Raw genomic sequence first — 13,790 nt, 5'->3', positions numbered from 1 at the left:
GAATGAAACTGGACCATTTCTTTACACCACACACAAAAATAGACTCCAAATGGTTGAAAGACCTCAATGTGAGACAGGAGTCCATCAAAATCCTAGAGGAGAACACAGGCAGCAACCTCTTCGACCTCAGCTGCAGCAACTTCTTGCTAGAAACATCCACCAAAGGCAAGGGAAGCAAGGGCAAAAATGAATTATTGGGACTTCATCAAGATAAAAAGCTTTTGCACAGCAAAGGAAACAGTCAAAAAAAAAAAAAAACAACAAAAACAAAAGACAACTGACATAATGGAGAAGTATTTGCAAATGACATATCAGATAAAGGGCTAGTATCCAAAACCTATAAAGAACTTGTAATAGTTTTTGAAACCCTCTCAGTAATTTTTTAAAACACTTGATGTAAAATTTCAATCTAGAATCATCACTGAGGAAAAATAAGATGTAGTCTTTTCAACAATAAAATAATTGAAAGGATAAAGATTCAGCTTTGGGTAATCTTTATGTTTCTGACTCAAAAAATGATATTATTACAGCTTTCTCTGAAACAAAATTATGCAATTCTAGAAAGCTAATTTTATATTTATGAAAATCCTTCTGAGATGAATAACAGGATCACCCAATTCAAATCAAAGAATCAAGTCCTATTTCTCTATTCAATTCATATAAAAGATACAAAGTGTAGAGTTTTGATTGTGAAATACTGCATAGCCATTTTTGATTAAAAATGTAAATTCACTCCAGAAAGAAGTTGATTTTCACTTGGCCCATTGAGCAGATAAGCTGCTATTCAAATCTGAGTCTCTGTGAGAATGTTGGCTTTGGCAGACATAAATTACAGTCTCTCCAAGAATATACTTTCATTTATATTTCTCCTTTAAGGTAGAAGGATTGATAGAAAATCCACTATGATAAATAATTTTAAAATTTTTATGGCTCTTCATTTCACTTTAAATTGACATTCGATCCCTGTATATTTCTATGTAAAATTAGTCTTAAAATATTAGCAGTCCTTAGAGTGTACCCTATTATTCTCATTTGCCAGAATGAGATGAGAAATTATATAACTAGCCATAGTCATACAATCATCTTTATTCTTGTCATTGGCTATATTATAAGTCACTCTTTGGTAGTAGCATGCTGCCAGGGCTCCTTTAACTGTTTCATGACACTAGAAATAGATTAAGCTGTATAAATTATGTATTAAATAAACACTCAGTGCCCTAAAAGTGTTAAAGTGCCTCTAAGGCCCTACTTCAATACCAAAGTCCACAAAGAAAAGAATTAGAAGCTATCAAAGCCATAGAGATTGATACTGTTAAGTCCCATTTATCATTTATTCTGATTATCAAAAAGTTCTAATTATTTGGTATTCATTTTGTTTTAGCATATTCTGTCTTCTTCCTTCTTTGAAGAAAAAAATACAAAAGTAAATAGAACAGTATCAATCATTTCAATTCAATGTAACCTTTCATTACTAATTCTCAATCCTGGTTGAACATTATAACCGCCAGAACTTTTTTTTTTTTAAACACGGATATGAAGCACCCACTCAGAGATTCTGATTTAATTGGCATGAGTGAGGCACAGTCATTGTTATTTTTCACAAATTCTCCAGATTATTCTTTTTTTTAATTTTATTTTGTTATGTTATGTTAGTCACCATACATCATTAGTTTTTGATGTAGTGTTCATGATTCATTGTTTTCGTATAACACCCAGTGCTCCATGCAGTACATGCCCTCCTTAATACCCATCACCAGGCTAACCCATTCCCCCACCCGCCTCCCCTCTAAAACCTTCAGTTTGTTTCTCAGATGGTTCATCTCTCCCTCCCATTTCCCTCCCTTCATTTTTCCCTTCCTTCTCCTAATGTCCTCCATGCTATTCCTTATGTTCCACAAGTAAGTGAAACCATGATAATTGACTTTCTCTGCTTGACTTATTTCACTTAGCATAATCTCCTCCAGTCCCATCCATGTTGATGTAAAAGTTGGGTATTCATCCTTTCTGATGGCTGAGTAATATTCCATTGCATATGTGAACCACATCTTCTTTATCCATTCATCTGTTGAAGGGCATCTCGGTTCTTTCCACAGTTTGGCTATTGCGGACTTTGCTGCTATGAACATTGGGGTGCATATGGCCCTTCTTTTCACTACATCTGTGTCTTTGGTGTAAATACACAGGAGTGCAATTGCTGGGTCATAGGGTAGCTCTATTTTTAAAATTTTGAGGCACCTCCACACTGTTTTCCAAAGTGGCTGTACCAACTTGCATTCCCACCAACAATGTAAGAGGGTTCCCCTTTCTCCACAGCCTCACCATTTGTTGTTTCTTGCCTTGTCAATTTTTGCCATTTTAACTGGTGTGAGGTGGTATCTCAGCATGGTTTTGCTTTGGATTTCCCTGATGGCTAATGATGATGAACATTTTTTCAGGTGTGTTAGCCACTTGTATGTCTTCTTTGGAGAAGTGTCTGTTCTTGTCTTCTGCCCATTTTTTTACTTGATTATTTGTTTTTGGGGTGTTGAGTTTGAGAAGTTCTTTATAGATCTTGGATACCTTATAAGAAGCTATATGAAGAACCATTGATGTGCAGCAATAGAATATGACCCTATGTTAGAGCTGTAATTTGCTGAAATATATGAAGCCAATTTTAATTATATAATGTACAAAGTGCTTTTATTGTAAATAAGCTTAAAACTAACAGTGCACAGACAATATATATCTAATATTGTTAAGGGACTCTAATTAAAACAGTTAATAAAACTCTTTTCTAGCCATTTTAGATAGATTTAACTATGTCTTACTCACGGTTTCTAAGACTTGGTCTGGCTTCTTTGCCAGAGCAGGAGATTTGCTCTTTCTGAAATGCTAGTGCAAAATAAAATTCATCATGCTTGCTTTGTATGACACATCAAAGATGAGTGATAGTATTATTATATGTGTAAATGCTCTTCATATATTTTATCCACAGACAGTTTTATATGAACTTGTTCTATTTCCTAACTGGTGACAAGCTTTCAACTAGCTTCAGAGAAAAAACTGAGATTAATTGCAGTCTAGTACATTGTAACTGTTGCTTCCAGTTTATGAAGATCAGCTTCTGATCAATAATATATTAATGACCATATTTTTTGAGCTCTTGTAGATTAACAGCTGAAGGCAAAGAACTGTTTTTGTTCTCCACTCTATGCCTTCATAGTTGGGTGCTAAATCAAAAGAAACATAATTTGGGTTTGATTAATGTTGGCTTTAACAGATTGTCTCTGTTTAGTGTAGTTAGTTCCTTAATTTATCTTCGTATAATGGCAAGCTTGTATCCCCAACAAACCTCTTTAAGCCTACAGACAGGTTTCTTAACAGTGCTATTCTTTGACTTCACAGTCAACTTATCTTGTTTTGCTTTTATCATAGGCTTCTTTAACATGTTAATCTTTTTTAAGCACAAATAAGAAATAACAGTCAACTCCCATATCAAATGAATAAGAGCTTCTGTGGGGTTATAGTAACCCCACAGGTAGAAACCCACCCTGAAATGTAATTATTGTAGTAGTGTTCCTGGAGCTCCAGCTGGGCATATATTGCTTATGCCATGTCAGAGACCATCAGAGTCCCTATTCTCAATGAGGGCACAATGCTTGTGGGGATCAAGACCTAAGCTTGTGCAAAAACCACAGCACATAATGTCTTCTAAACTGTGAGATGCAGCTGCTTGGGTTGGTTGAAGGTGACAGAGATCACTATGGATTGAAGCTGTCAGGGAACATGTTCAAAGAACCTTGATTTGTACCTGGAGGAGCTCTTATAGAGAGAACAAGAGAAAGAGGCCAGTGATGGGAAAACAGCATAAATCATAGCAGAAAAAAATTAACCTCACTAAAGGACTACATGCAGTATGGAAGTAAAAGATGACTGACAGGTTAGATTACACAGTAACTTAACAATGAGAGAGGAGAGAATCTGGTTTCAACCCTGCAGGTGGCATGGGAGCAATTATATATTAATGAGATAGAAAGTGGCTAAAGATAAATCTGACAGAGATACAAAGAATGAAGTAGACAGGAGAAATAATTGTGGCAGAAAAACCCAGTAGGTGGCCATTGCAATTGGCACATAATGAAGAAAGGTGCAGATGGGGAAAGGAGGAAGGAGGAAGAAAAGGATTAAAGGGTAATACAAAAGATAAAAAAAAAAAGGGAAATAAAATGTGATTCCAGGATTTTAGTGTAAGAAATTTTTATAAACAGAAACTTCGGAATAAGAGGCTGGTTTGACCATTAGGAAAGTAGAAATATTGAAATATGATTTGATTATTCTTATGCTGATTGAATGAGAAGAAATACAAGCAAGAATGTCATTGGTGGGGCACCTGGGGGCTCAGTTGGTTAAGCATCTGCCTTCCGCTCAGGTCATAATCCCAGGGTCCTGGGATCAAACCCCACATCAGGCTCCCTGCTCAGCGAGGAGTCTGCTTTTCCCTCTGCCTCTTCCCTCTGCTCTTGCTCTCTCTCTCAAAAAAATAAATAAATAAATAAATAAATAAAAAGAAAGAAATCATGGTGGAAAGAATGAAACAAACCAGCAGAGAAGTCCATTTTTCATTAAAAAAAAAATACTTTTCTTCAATTGTAATTTATACATTATAGAAATCTCTTCCATATAATGAAATAATTTTTCCTTGTGGAAAACATATTAACTTACTACTTCATTTAGTCTCATTATCTAAAAATGGAATTACCTACAAGAGTGGTATCTTTTTATGAGATCAAGCTTCACCATAAGAAAAAGATAATTATTTTAGTGATAATTTAAAACCATATATTTATGAAGAACCAGTTGTGCATTCTGCAGTATGAGAGAAACATGATAACAACAGGAGCATAGTTAAATATCTGTGATATGTCTAAAGAAATGTTAAGTGCAAAATTGATCAGATATTAGGATTTATGAATGATATAGATTTAAAATATCCTTATATATAAGAAAAGAAAGTTATGAAGCATCTTCAATATTTATCCATTTCTATTCTCTATTAATATTTCTTAAGAACAATTGTAAAACTGTATTTTAAAAAAGAAATTTTCTCTTTATCAAGTTATATATGCAGTCGGCATGGGCCAGCAGTAATGGCATACTGGAAAATAATTGGTGATCTAAAATCCTGAGTTCCAATTTTGGCCTGCCATTAATTTGCCTTGTGATGTTGAGAAAATCAGTTACTTTATCCGGTTCTTAATTTTATCAACTAAAAAACAAAACAAGGCAAAACACAAATGGGAAGTGCTGAACTTAATGACCCAACACCCTTTAAGATTAATATGCCATGCCCTTATGAAAACGCAAGTTGACTTTGTCCTAGAAATGTTATTACAAATGTATCCCCTACTACCCATTTGTACATCTTTGGTCAATTGTTCCCAAGGAGACTTCCATATTCATATTTTAAGGTGGATAAATACGACCTTGCCCCCTCTGTACAGCAGGTCCCTCAAGCCCAGAGATGAGCCTGAGCAATACAAAGAGAAGAATTTTAAATCAAAACAGTAAAAGAGTGAACTAGAACAAGCTAGAATTTTTTTTTTTAATCCCTGAAAGAAATCTGAAAATTCTCTGATCTTCCAAAGATGAAAATAAAGCCTGGAAGAGGAAAATCTCCAAGAGTATTTAATGAAAGGGGCACCTGAGTGGCTCAGTCAGTTAAGCATCTGACTCCTGAATTCAGCTCAGCTCATGATCTTAGTGTCCTGAGATCAAATCCCACATCGGGGCTCTGTGCTCAGTGGGGAGTCTGCTTGAGATTCTCTCTCTCCATCTCTCTCTGCTCCTCTCTTTGCTCTCTCTTTCTCTCTCTAAAATAAATAAATCTTTTTAAAAGAGAATATTTAAAAAGAACAATGGAGAAAATAGAAGTTAACCTCAAGTTAGAAACCCCACCAAGCCCAGACCCTTGGATAAACACTTGCAGCCTGTAACTGAAATAGACAGAGGCTTTTGCAGAAGGATAAGGGCACACTCAAATGGATCTATGGGGCCGCCTACAGTGAGTGGTCATTTCACAGATGTACATCACCAAGCCTCTCATGACTCCCAAGTTATAACAGGAATTATACCATTTGATGTATGACCTTGCTTTAAATGTAATCATTATTATACATTCTTATAACCTTCTTACTTGACATATCATTATCAAGGTGATTAAACTGTTACAATATGAGCTTTTCAAAAACCTTCCTTAAATCTCTTTCTCTGGACTTTTTGAAAGATCATCACAACTCTCAACATTTGGGCAAATTTTCCCACTTAATATGGAGTCAAAGAAATCATATAAATGTGAAACACTAGATTTTCACTTTGGGTGTAATTTTTCTCATGATGCCATCATTAACTGAAAAAAATAAAACCATTAATATAAAATAAGTTTTCCTCAATTCTTTACTTGTCTTTCAGAAGTATCCTTTGAACAGTTTAGTTGCTTTAATGAAATGTTTCTTTTACTTTTAGTTTGTGCCTAGTTACAAAACAGGAAATTCTGTAAATCAAATTCTATTATGTGATCAGTTTCTCTCCTGAAATGGAAACAGTAAAATTTTTTAGGAAATTGCTCTTGGGAGTTTTCCAACCCAAGACTGCAATCTTGAAACTTTTGGAGTCTTTGAAAAAGTTTAAAGTTAAAAACGCCAAAGTTCTGAACTATCCCAGAAAACACCGAAGTTGTTGAATTGCACGCCTTGCTTTATTGAAACAAAGGTGTATGGCATTGTCCAGGGACTGAAAGCTGAAAAGAAGGAAGAACAATTTTAAAGCAAACATTGCTTTTGTTTTTAAAAATTGCTAGTTGAGCTTATATGTCACCTTCATACAGAAAACTCTTTTAAAAGTCTCCACACATCTCACTTTTCCCACAACAGTAAAGTACAGGAAAGGCATGCTCTGTGAAGCCCATTTTATCTTTTGTCTGATCTGTTCATGATTTTTAAAGGTGTGACAGCTTTTGTAAAAGTTACATATTGCTTTGAAATGGGTGAGTTTTGTGGTATATAAGTTATACTTCAATAAAGCTGTTTTAAAAAATGATATATTACCTGAGGAAAATTCAAACAATACAAAAAAGTGCCTTTAAAAAACTCTCAAAATCCCACCCCCCAGTAATTACCACCTATAACATTCTTTTGCTGCCCATTTCTGCCTCTCTCTATATATCCAGAATTACACACAGTCAGAAATATGTATCCAACTTAATATAACATCTCTTTTCACTCAAATATTTTGGTAAGCAGTTTCCTTTCAACAGAAGGAAAATTGAGATGGTGCCATAAGGATCAGCCAGGTTCAAATGATAGCCAGTCAGAGACACCACCCCAAAATCTGTGATTTCTGGCTCAGGGAAAGTTCTGCTGATCTGTCTCTCCTCTCAGCAGAGCATTGGGCCGCTGCTAAAAAGCAGAAAGTGTCCATGTTCAAAGATCACTTCTGTGACAAGCAGAAAACAGGACCTCAGACAGCCATATTACCTGGTAAATGTGCATACTCACCCTTGATTTTGAGCCTCCCTACGGATTTGCCCCAAAAGCACAAACACTGATCATATAGAGTTGTGACAAATAAGAAATTGGAAAACCCAACCCAGATACTTTGCTGTCTATTAAAATGACCTGCTAGTCTCTACAGTTTGGCAGCAGAGAATACCAAAAATCCAGATATTTCTCCATCTGAAATTCTATTCTATATATAGTTTTCCTCTCACCCAAATAAAAGTTTCACTAGAATGTAAGTGTCTCCCTCATTTTACTTTATAATCTGTCCTCAGAATCTTCCCAATATGCCTGCATTGGACACATGACACAGGACACAGGCAAGGCCTATGTGGACGAATGCTTGGCCTCCCTAGCTGCGCAAGGGCCGGGCTGAGGCCAGGACTGTGAGTTAATGGTGACACCTGCAGGACAAAAGCGGCATAACAATGCAGCAGAATAGCCATTCGATCTCAGAATGAGTCCTCAACCAGTACGACTGAGTAACTGAATCTTAGGGGGGGTTAAATTTTATTATGTGAGACAGCCTTTGGGATTAGTGTCCATATTAACATTCAATCTGTTAATCCAAGAGTGTCTAAAATTTAATGTGGCAGATAGCAGCTGAGGTTGTAGATACATCTAGAAGGGATGTGAGGGAAAATGTCCAAACAGTTAAGGAAAATTTCCATTTCTGGAAAAAGGATATCTATTTTATTTTTTTTAAGATTTTATTTATTTATTTTTTAGAGAGCGAGCGAGAGAGAAACAGCATGAGAGGGGAGAGGGTCAGAGGGAGAAGCAGGCCCCCCGCTGAGCCGGGAGCCCGATGTGGGACTCGATCCCAGGACCCCGGGATCATGACCCGAGCCGAAGGCAGACGCCTAACCATCTGAGCCACCCAGGCGCCCAGAAGGTTATCTATTTTAATGCTTCTCCATCCCACCTCCTCCTGCCTCTTCTATTTCTGTCACTAAATAGCTATTCTTACTGTCACTCAAGTTCTGCATTTCCAAAGACACAATATATCCTTCTAATTACATTCTTTCCCAATATATCATTGAATGTTAACTGTGCTTGCAGTTTAATTGCCATTCAAAGAAATAATTACTATAAAACCTCACCCTCCACTTTGACCACTATCTATCTATCCATGCTTATGACTTTCCAATTGATTCAGCCGGGGCAGACCTGCATTTCCAGCTGCCTACTAGACATCTCCACCTGGGTGTCCTTGGCACCTGGAACTCAGCATTGCATCGCATTCCCTCCAGCCTACCCCTTCCGGATGCATGGTCCAGAGAATAATGTCATTATTCACTCAGTAGATCCAGTGCCTCCTTGCACCCTCCTGTCCACTCAAGACATCAGTTGGTGTAACTTCTACCTTCTTCATCTACCTCCCCTGCCGGCCCCAATGCAGTTGTGTTCATTCTCTTTTCTTAATTGATTTCTTTAGATGCCTCTCATTTTGAATGCATGCAGCCATTTATTAGACAATTGCCAGGAAATCTTTCTAAAGCATAACTCTGATTAAATCACCTCTTAGCTCCTCCTTATCAACAAGACAGTTTAGCACACTGTATAAGGCCCACTGTGATGTGGGACTTAACATGATTTCTTACCTTCACACCCCCTTCTTGCCTGTGATGGGGCAGTTGTATAAATTTCATACCTAAACACCTTTACTCACAAACCCATCATATTTCCACCTACCTGGTACACTCTCCTCACCTGCCTTCTACCCTCAGATTCCTATTTGTACTTGGTGGTATTCACTCCTCCTTCAAGACTATCACCCAAACAGTAACAGCAAACACTTCTGTGGCATTTAATGCTTGCCAAGCTCTGATCTAGCGGCTTTATATAAATCATCCTATTTACTCTTTACAACAACTTCTTGGAGGTATATCCCCAGGAGATATTCTGGTCCAGGGATTAGGACATTGTCTAAATGGCCACTACTTTTCTGCATGTAAATACTTAAAGTGAGTTATAGGTCATAGTGTTGTTAGTAGTAAACACAGGTCCTTCACGATCCTTACAAACTAGATGTAGTAGAGAGAACCATCCACAGAGGTGTCACAAAGTTACTGCGGACACACAGTGGAAACCTATAGGGGAAAGACAGATGTTACTTCTACTTGGCTTTGAAAAAAGAAGCAGTCAGGAAAGGAATACAGGAAAAAAAAAAAAAAAAGGAGACAAGTACAGAGGTTGGGTGTATAATCTGGCTCCAGACTCCTGGGTCTAATCCTGGCTCCTCCACTCACTGGCTGTTTGATCTTTACCAAGTAGCTTAACCTCTCTGTGCCCCAGTTTCCTTTTCTGTCTTATCTAGTGGTTGTACACAAGATGATTTAGAAAAGGGAGAGAGCAAAGACCATTGCAATATTAACAACCATGAGTGGATTAAAATATTAATTTAAAAAGATCACTTGATTCATCCATAAGTCATTTAGGCAATTGTCCTAGGACTGAAAATGACAGGTGCCCATGTTCCTTGCAGCTGAGAAAATGACTTGGAAGGCAGAAAATGGGGAGAAAATAAGTTCTGCCAGCTAATGTCAAAAAGATGTAAATAATTTCACTTAAGAATGTAACAAAAAGTGAAGGCAAATGATGTCATATTACTTAAGATAGCAAAATTTAAAAATGTAAAAATATCCAAAAATGAAAACAATGTTTATTTAATTCTAATACATTCACAGAGTTAATTATATACACCCATTAAATTATGTTATCAAAGAATGTTTAATGTTATTGTAGTAGGCAGAATAATGGTCACCCAAAGATATCAATGCACTAATCCCCAGAACCTGTGAATGAGTAAGTTACATTAAATAGCAAAAGGGACTTTTGCAGATGTTATTAAGGTTTAGGACTTTGAAATGAGGACATTATCTGGGTGGATTATATGGGTGGGATATAATTACATGAGTCTTTAGAAGTGGAAAAAGAAAGCAAACGAGTCCATCAGGGAGTTGTAACAGAAAAAGAAAGAGCAAAGACTCAGATTTGCAGAGGGACCCACCCCACCACTGCTGGTTTTGAAGATGGTGCGAGGGAGCCATGTGCCAAGGAATGCAGACCACCTCTAAAAGCTGGGACTAGCCCTGAGCTTACAGTCTTAAAATCACAGGGAACTGAATTCTGCCAACAACTCAAATGAGCACAAATTGATTCTCTCCTCAAGAATTCAGAAAAGAAACAGTCCTGCCCACACCTTAATTTTAGCCAAGTGAGACCACACTAAAATTCTGACCCCTAGAACTATAAGACAATGAAGTTGTGTGGTTTAAGCTATTAATCGTGTGGTGAAAATAATACAGTTAAAAACATAAAAATTAAGTAAGAAAAAATAGAAGTGCAACTAAACTGCATATACACTAATGTCACATCCCATTGTGTATGCAGATATGTACAAGCAAGATTGAAAACAACTACATGAAAATATTTCCTCAAAGTTTGGGATTTGGGCATTTTTATTGCCTTCTTGGGATATTACCTGTTGTCACTGTCCTACTCTTTTTCTCACACAATGTCTCTTGATGCTGATGTAACTGGGCTTTTGCCCCTGTCTTTGTGCCTAGAGAACTTGCTAAGAAGGTCACTGATGACTAGTGTACAAAGTTTAATGTTCAGTTTGCGTCCTTATCTCACTTGACTTCTCAAAAGTATTGAACATAGTTGATCACTCCTTAGGACCTAAAACTGTTCTTGAGCTTCTGGAACACTTTCTCTAGGTTCTTGTCATTCACCTGCCATTTCTAAGTCTCTCTTCAGTTTCCTTCTCATCTGGAAATCTCCTGAGGTCTGAGTGAGTTAGGAATCAAGTACTAGATCCCTTTTTTGTTCTATCTACACCTTCCTTACTCATCTCCAAGTCCACCAGGTGGACTTAAATCTTATCCACACAATGAAGACACCCAAAATTGATCTCCAGTCTGGGCCTCTGCTCAACTCCAAACTCACATACCCAGTGGCCTGTCTCTCCCCTCGAACATCCAACAGGCACCTCCAGTCTGACATGTCCAGATGGAGTTCCCGCTTCTCCCAGCCACACCTCCTGCATTCTCCACATCTCAGTAAATGAAACCTGTTCTTCTGGGCCAGTGCCAAACCAGTCTTGGCCCTGTTGACATTTGGGGCTGGCTAATTATTGGGGGTGGGGGAGTACCATGTGTTACAGGATGTTTAGCAGCATCCCAGGCCTCTACCCAGTGGATTTCTGTAGCATGTCCTGTTCCCCAGCTATACAATCAAAAATGCCCCCACATGTTGCCAAGTGATGCCCAGGGAAGGAAAAATTGCAAAATCCTCTATTAAGACCCACTCATCTAGGCCAATAACTTGGAAGTCATTCTTCTCCTCTGTCTTTCTCCCACCTTACAAATCAGTTCTTCAGGAAATCCTATTTTCAACACATATCCAGAATAGGAATACTTCTCCTCCTCACCTCCATTACCCTGGCCTCTAGGATTCTTCCCTTCTCCCTACTGAATAATTCAAAGCCAGAATGATCCTTTTAAACATAAATCAGATCTGTCACTCCTCAGCTCAAAATTCCCAGTATCTTTCTTCTTTCACTCTGAATGAGGCCAAAGTTACTACAGTGTCTCCACTAACTACCCACCACAGCCCACATTTTTCTGCTGCTCTCCATTCACCCTGAACTTCATCCCAGCTAGCTCCCTACCATTCCTTAAACACAACTCACCAACTTAGTTTCTACCTCAGGGCCTTTGCACTCTGCTTGGAATGCTCTGTCCCTAGATGGTTCCTTCTCTCACTTCTGGTCTCTGTTCAAACACCCCTCAGGTGAGCCTCCACCCACCCTATATAGCAGCACAACTTACACCCCCAGCCTTGCACAATAGCACTACAACTATCTCCCTGCTATTCCACACATGGATTTATGTCTTTGTTCTTTCCTCCTAAGAAAAGTAAGCACCCTGAGGCTAGTATTTTCTGTTTTATTTGCTCTTTGATTTCCAATGCCTACAAAATACCTAGAACAAAGTAAGCACTCAAATATTTTGAATGTGCACATGAATGAATGAATGAATTATATTCAAGTAAAGCCCATAGGGGGAAGGCTATAGCCTATGACTTTTATTTTTTTTTTATTTTTTTTTTTTAAGATTTTATTTATTTATTTGGGAGAGAGAGACACAGTGAGAGAGGAAACACAAGCAGGGGGAGAGGGAGAGGGAGAAACAGGCCTCCCGTGGAGCAGGGAGCCCAATGTGGGGCTCGATCCCAGGACCCCGGAATCATGACCTGAGCTGAAGGCAGACGCTTAACGACTGAGCCACCCAGGCGCCCCATATAGCCTATGACTTTTAAAACATTAAAGCAATCCCTGAGCCTCTGGACTGACACCAATGGAACTAGGCTGCTGAAACTGCCCAGCCCACAGGCAGACCATCTCCTAACACACCCCAAGAAGGGGTTTAGCCAGAGTCTATGTAGGGCCACCAACTTATTTAACCAAGGATCTGAAACCAGTGGAGGGTGTTCTCACTATCTTTGCCTAGCAAGATGCTATATCCACATAGGCCATGTATGACTGCATGCTACAAAGTCTCCACTTTCTCCAGGATATTTGTTAGCTTGCTCATCATGTTGTTCTTCCTGGCCAGCATATACTGAAGGAGTGCTGATAACCCATCTGCCAGCCATCAGACTCTGAGGGTCACCCCTGATGTAACTGTGGAGGCTCGTACAGTGAAGAGGTCTCAGACCCCTGCCTGGTGGCAGGAACCAGATAGGACCCAGGGGCTCATCCCTGGGAGGAAGGCAGGTGCATTCAATAGCAAATAAGATATAAAAATAAAGATCTTTCAGGTGAGCAGGGAAGTGGAGTAGGAGAGACACTGTGTTACTCAAGTCAGACACAGCCTTGACTTACAAAGATGATGGAGCAAGGAGTTGAGTAAGGTAAAGAAGACAGAGAAGGGATTCCAGGAATAGCAAAGAGTGTCTGCAAAGGTTAAGAGGTGAGGGAAGAATGCATTCAAAGAATACATGGTGACTATCATCAATATCTCAGTGGATGGCATACAATTTCAAGTACAGAAACAAGAGTCAGTCACTGCCAAACTCCAATCATAAAGTAACGGTGAAGAGTTTCTTCCTCTGTCACCAGCCGTACTCAGTTGAAGACGTGAACATGCCCTAAATTCTGTTAATATATAATCTGTTGTTGATTAAATTTTGCTACTACTGTCTGCAAGTCTTTGCTATAGATTCTTGTGAAGATGAAGTTGCTATCAT

General features: G+C 38.4%; 1 protein-coding gene across 7 annotated transcripts in view; it reads right to left on the bottom strand.

Annotated features, from left to right (window-relative positions):
* The window catches only part of PXDNL (peroxidasin like), a 509,349-nt gene that overhangs the window by 198,980 nt on the left and 296,579 nt on the right, over positions 1-13,790 (bottom strand). The gene's annotated exons all lie outside the window — the stretch shown is intronic.

The sequence above is a fragment of the Mirounga angustirostris genome, unplaced genomic scaffold (genome assembly GCF_029215605.1).
Source record: "Mirounga angustirostris isolate CCGP_5_RB_7025 unplaced genomic scaffold, mMirAng1.0.hap1 SCAF_4, whole genome shotgun sequence".
Classification (NCBI taxonomy): Eukaryota; Metazoa; Chordata; class Mammalia; order Carnivora; family Phocidae; genus Mirounga; species Mirounga angustirostris.
The sequence above is the reverse complement of the archived record's forward strand: the minus strand, read 5'-3'. Positions and strand labels throughout refer to the sequence as shown.